This window comes from Mus caroli, chromosome 18, assembly GCF_900094665.2.
Source record: "Mus caroli chromosome 18, CAROLI_EIJ_v1.1, whole genome shotgun sequence".
Lineage (NCBI taxonomy): Eukaryota > Metazoa > Chordata > Mammalia > Rodentia > Muridae > Mus > Mus caroli.
In genome coordinates this window covers 73515716-73521715 of record NC_034587.1, presented here as the reverse complement: position 1 = coordinate 73521715, position 6000 = coordinate 73515716, and positions in this window count along the sequence as shown.

Here is a 6000-nt window from a genome sequence, read left to right as displayed (position 1 = left end):
CCTGTAGTGATATTTTTCTGAAAAGAATGTTTCAGGTAATCATCAGCATGTATTTTCCCCAGCTCTAAACACGGAATCTTTCCTTAAAGTTTTTTTTTTTTTTTTTTTTTTTTTTTTTTTTTTTTATGGTTAAAATAAGCACTTGGCTACTTTGGGTCATTGAGTATGGGGACAGGTGGCTTCTAAGTTCACAGGGTGTCAACTCCAAGATGACTCATCTGGAGGCTTCAGCTAGCTTCCTAGTAGACTGCACATTCCTCTGAATCAATTATTTGGTTGAGAGAAGTGATCCTGCATGCACGTGTGTTTTGTTTTGTTTGAGACAGGGTCTCACCGTGCAGTTCTAGCTGGCCTAAACAGAGAAGGCTGGTCTCAAGCTCACAGAAACCTATCTTCTGCCTTTCAAGTGCTGAGACTAAAGGCATGCACCACTATATCCAGTCTCTCTTATATCTACTCATACATTGTATTTTATATATTTCTGGAGGAAAGTAGAACTTTTATATTTTCTTCAAATTTCTACCTCATCCATTTTACTCGAACGTCTATCAAGATAGGATTTTATTGAAAAGTTCAGTATACCTGCTTAGATATTTAAGGCATTGATCTAAGAAATCTTTCTGCTTAATAAAAACATAGGCGCTTCCTTTGCTTTTCTTCTAAGCATTTCATGACTTTATGTATTTCATTTAGGTCTATGATCCATTTTGTTAATAGTTTCCTCCAGTCATTATACTTCGACAGCTGATATGTCTAAGATCCCCTTTTAACTGTTTGCTTCGGTACACTACCTTTTGGTTTAGTAGACCTTTTAGAGCAGTTTTAGATCTGTAATAAAATTAAGGGCTCAGTTCACATGCATACACAGCTTCTACCACTATTAACACTGGACCAAGTGCTGTGTAGATTACAGTCTGTGACTTAACATCACCCAAAGTTCATAGTTTACATTAGGGTTCTCTCTGTTACTCTTTAATGACCTTTGACAAATGTGGGTCATATGACCTATCAGAGCACCATACATAATAATTTCGTTGTCCTCAAAACCCAGTATCCTCGGCTTCTTCATCCCTTCTGCCCCACTACCCCTGGCCACCAACCCCCTTGTCACTGTAAACTTTTGCCTGCTCTAGTTTGCCATAGAGATGAAACCACACAGTGAACAGTCTTTAATGACCAGTGTAATTCTATTACAATTTCTGTGTGTGCACGGGAGTGTGGGGGACAGTAAGCAGCATGCCACAGTGCACACGCAGGACATGAGTCAGAGGACAGTTGAGGGAGTTGGTCCTCTTTCTACTGTGTGGGTCCAAGGGATCTGACCAGACTTGTCATGAGGTGACCAGGCTGGTGATAGCTGTCTTTTCTTGTTGAGCCATCTTGCCAGTCAACCTTCTTTTTCTTTTTGTGTGTTGTATATGTGTGCATGTTTGTATACATGTGTGAGGCTGTTTATGTGCCCAGAGGCCAGAGATGGTGTGGGTCCCAACTTTCCTAATGCTACAACCCTTTAATATAGATCATGTTGTGGTGACCCCCAAACAACATTACTACTTCATAACTGTAATGTTGCTGCTGCTACAAATCATAATGTAAAAATCTGCTATGCCGAACATCTGCTACGCAGTGCCCAAAGGGGTCAAGAGGTTGAGGACTGTTGATCTACACTATTCCGTTGAGGCAGGGGTTCTCTTTTGGAGTTCAAACTTTTAGCTAGGCTGGCAGACAGCAATTCCCCAAAATCCTCAAGTCTCTGGGCTCCACAGCAATGGTGTGATAAGTGTACAGAAGACCAAGCCCAGCTAATAATCTGGGTGATGGGATCCAAACGTAGGGCCAAATGGTTATGTAGCAAGTTTACTTAAACACTTTTGCTATTTTTCTATGGACTGATGAAATAGATTTTTCTACTTTTTTTTTAATGAACACTTCCTCCACACATACCATTTACCTATTTACTTACCCATTCATCTACTAAAGGACGCACGCCTTGTTTGCTTTCAAGTGCTGACAGTTTCTTAACAAAGTTCCTATAAACTTCCACGTTGAATTTTTGCAACATGTACTTTTTAAATTTGCGTAAACACTAAGAAAATAGTGGCTATGGTCATATGGTAAGAGTATTCTCGATTTCCAAAGAAACTACCAAACCTACGCGGCTATACCATGTTGTTTTCCCACAACTGAATAAAATTCCTGTTGGACCACATCCCTTGAACATTTGGTGCTTTCAGAGAGGGAGTGAAAGGAGAAGGAGAAGGAAAGGGAGAAGCTACAATGTTTGTGCAGTAATATAATGTGCAATGCATATGTAGGCTGTATACTGCAGTCAATGTGAAGATCTGAGATTTTATCAAGTTATCATGCATTAAAATAACAAGGCCAAAATTCTAATATTTAGACCTTGCTAGCAGCCACAGGCTTCTGTGGCAATGCTCCACAAGTCAAGTTCTGGGCCCTTTACAATGGACCTCTTCGACTTACAAGGTTTTACTTGAAATAACAAATGTCATCAAAGCCAAAGACACAACACAAGGAATTGCAAGAGCAAAGTGGAAAGGAATTTTCAGCTACTGATGAGTAATGGAAGTCACAGTAAACTTGTAATTTTGATTAACTTTTTAAATCCAATATTTGAAAAGAACAGAGGGCAAAAGCTTGACCAGATGCTAAGCCATGTTGTAGAAGTATCAGCAGCAGTGGAAACTCACAACCCAACCCAGTCTTCCTTTTCGGGGACCTCCACCCAGCTATTGACCGATCCTCAACTATACAGAAGAAAAAAGGATTTCAGGATGAACCAAAAGCAGTAATTACTGTCTGTGGAGAGTAAAAGCTAATACATGGCTTAAATTCAAGCGCATTAGAGAACACAGCCACTGGGTGTTTCCTGTGGACACACACAATTCTGGCCAAGCTACCTTCCCCCAAAACTCAATTTACAAGGTTTAAAGATTCTACCTTACTTGAAAACCGTATTAGTATGGTAATAGAATGTGAACTATATTATTTCTACTGAAACACAAGAGAACACACACAAACAGATCAAGATGTACACAAATTTATTTTAAATGAACAAAGATTGTTTATGAAACAGTTGAACTGCTTGGACCTCTCTGGATCTGAAGGCTTTCCAACTTGAGATTTTTAAAATTTGTTCAAACTGTTAAACTTACCTGAATGTTTTAATAGTTCTGAGTTTTATTTGTTTGGTTTTGGGTAAACTAATTACCCATGAACAACAATTACCAAGATTAACTCAAGAAAGAGTAGGGAGTCTAACGAGGCAAAACTAAAAATTGCTAAAGAACCTAAAATCTCAAACACCTAGCAGGAGTCTGAAGCCTTTAATCGCCATGTTAAACTCAGTAATGATGAATGCAACCATCCTTTTTAATTCACAGGGGCCCAGTTCGCAAAGCCAAGGCTCACATCATCCCGGGCTGTCATAGCTAGGGTTTCCATGGCTTTGAAGAGACATCATGACCATAGCAACTCTTACAAAGAAACACTTCATTGGGGCTGGCTTACAGTTCAGAGATTTAGTCCACCATCATCATGGTGAGGCTTGTAGGCAGAGACGGTACTGGAGAGAGGTCTACAACCAGATCCACAGGCAGCAGGGAGACACACGTGACACTTTGTCCATTAAGACTTCACCTCCTATTGCTGCTCCTAAGCATTTAAATATGAGCCTTTGCGGGCCATTCTTATTCCAACTACCAAATGGACAGAATGTAGTGTTCATGTCCATCTCTATGAAACCCCAAAAGACTTGAGGTACCAGTTTGGTTTTTGCCTGCATGTCCATTACATCCCTTTTGCAAGTGTAACCTTTGCCTAAAAAGTCTAGCTACTGAAAGCTCTCTTCTGTAGCTTTTGGATCTTTTTCTAGGTGGCCCCATAAAAGGACCAAGGTGATTCTCAGGTCTCCAAGAAAGCACAAGCCAATGCTGGGTTTTGGAAGGACGTCTTTTCTGTTTCACTTTTAAGAACACTTAACTGCTCACTGACTTACTATGCTGTAATTTTTCCATACTGTAGGTTTTTAATAAACTAAATTTGTTTTATATTTATGTTCAGCCTTTTATTTTTTCTTTTACTATCTCAACTCTATACTTCTTTCATTCTTGCTAGTTTGTCCTTTTTCTTTTAGAAACTGGATTGTTCTGTAGCCCAGCTGTCCTTGAACTCTCCATCTCTTGAATACCGGGGATTAAATGTTTAAGACACTATGCCCAGTTAATGTATTTGTTTTAAAAAAGCATAAATTTAGCTGGCTATGGTGGCAAGCATCTGTAATCCTAGCACTGGAAGGGGACAGGCAGCAGGATAGAGGGATCTTACGTCAAAAATAAAAATGAAGGTACGACTTTAAGCTGTATACTACAAGTATCAATGCATCTTCAGTATCATTCGAGATAGTTTCTAATTTCCTGTATGATTTCATTTGCTGTTAGAATTTACTAAAAGAATTTTTAATTTTACATGACTATTTTGTTTGCATCTATTCTGTACCATGTGTATGCTTGGTGTCCAAAAGCCAGAAGGTGGTGCCCTAAAACTAGAGTTACAGATACTTGTGAGCCTATATGTGGTACAGGGAATCAAACCTGAGCCCTGTTAGGGCAGCAAATGCTTGTGACTGCTAAACTATCCCCCTGGTCCTCATATTATTTCATTTTCAACCCATGGAATTAATTCTAAATAGCTAGGGACTTTACAGTTCTTTTTCCTAGCTTGATCCCACCTTATGAGAGATTATCATGGGTTTTGTTTTTACTACTGGTACAGCTATGATCAATCCTAGCAAATACTTCAAGAATAATTAAAATGAGTGTCAAGGGGGAGAGACAGCTATTACTAACATGCCTGCCTGCCACACAAGCATGAACACCCAAGTTTGGTGTGGTGGCATGTATCTATAACGCCAGAGTAGGGGAGGTAGAGGTGGGAAGACCCTTGGGGCTTGCTTGTCCATCTAGTTGAATCTGTAAGCTTTAGGTGCAATGACCAACTCTGTCTGAAGAATAGGATGGAGAGATATTGAGGACCTGACATAGATGTTTGGCTACCACATGCACCCACCCACACATAAACATACATAAAAGGGGTATTTTACTGAAAAGGTGTGCAGTATTCAGCCAAGCATGGTGGCACAAACCTGGAATCTCAACACTTGGTATAGGCAAAGAGAAGCAGGATGATTAGGAGCTCAACGTTAGTATGAGCTACTTAGTGAATCCAATGTTGGTTTGAGCTACATGAGATTCTGTGTAAAGAGGGAGAAGAGTTGGCAGTGACCCAGTGGTTAGAAGCACTTACTTCTCTTGTAGAGGACCTACAATCAGTTCCTAACAACCACATGATAGCTACAACCAGCTGTAACTTCAGTTCCAGGGGACCTGGTGCTTTTATGGATTCCTTGATCACCATACACATTAGTTCACAAACACTCAAGAAAAAAAGCCACAGAACACACGTACACAAACAGTATTTAAACTGTTGGACAACTGTTCAAAATTTCTTATCAGCTTTAGAAGTGGTTAAAATATTTTCCCCAAATTAAACTCCACATCATATCAGTAGGAAAAAAAAGACATTTTATGCTTATCTTTATTCATTAGCTCACTTACCGACTCTTAAGAGTATTAACAGCTGTTTTCAACTACTTACTGAATTCTGTACCTTGCATAAGAAAATTTTGTGTAAACACCTTGCTGGATTTCTTTTGTTCCTTTTAAAGTTACAGCAACTTAAGGAAGAAAGGGTTTATTTTGGTTCTTATTTCCAGGGGATATGTCGTCATTATCAGGGTAGTCATGCAGGCTAAATCAACTGCTGGTCACAGTGCATCCACAATCGGGAAATGGGGTGATGAGTGAGTGCCATGCCCAGCTAGCTTGCTCCTTTTCACTTGGTCTGGGATCACAGTCCATGGAATGGACTAGCTAAATAATTCCTAATAAATGCCCCTGGCACTGTGACTTGTTTGCATGG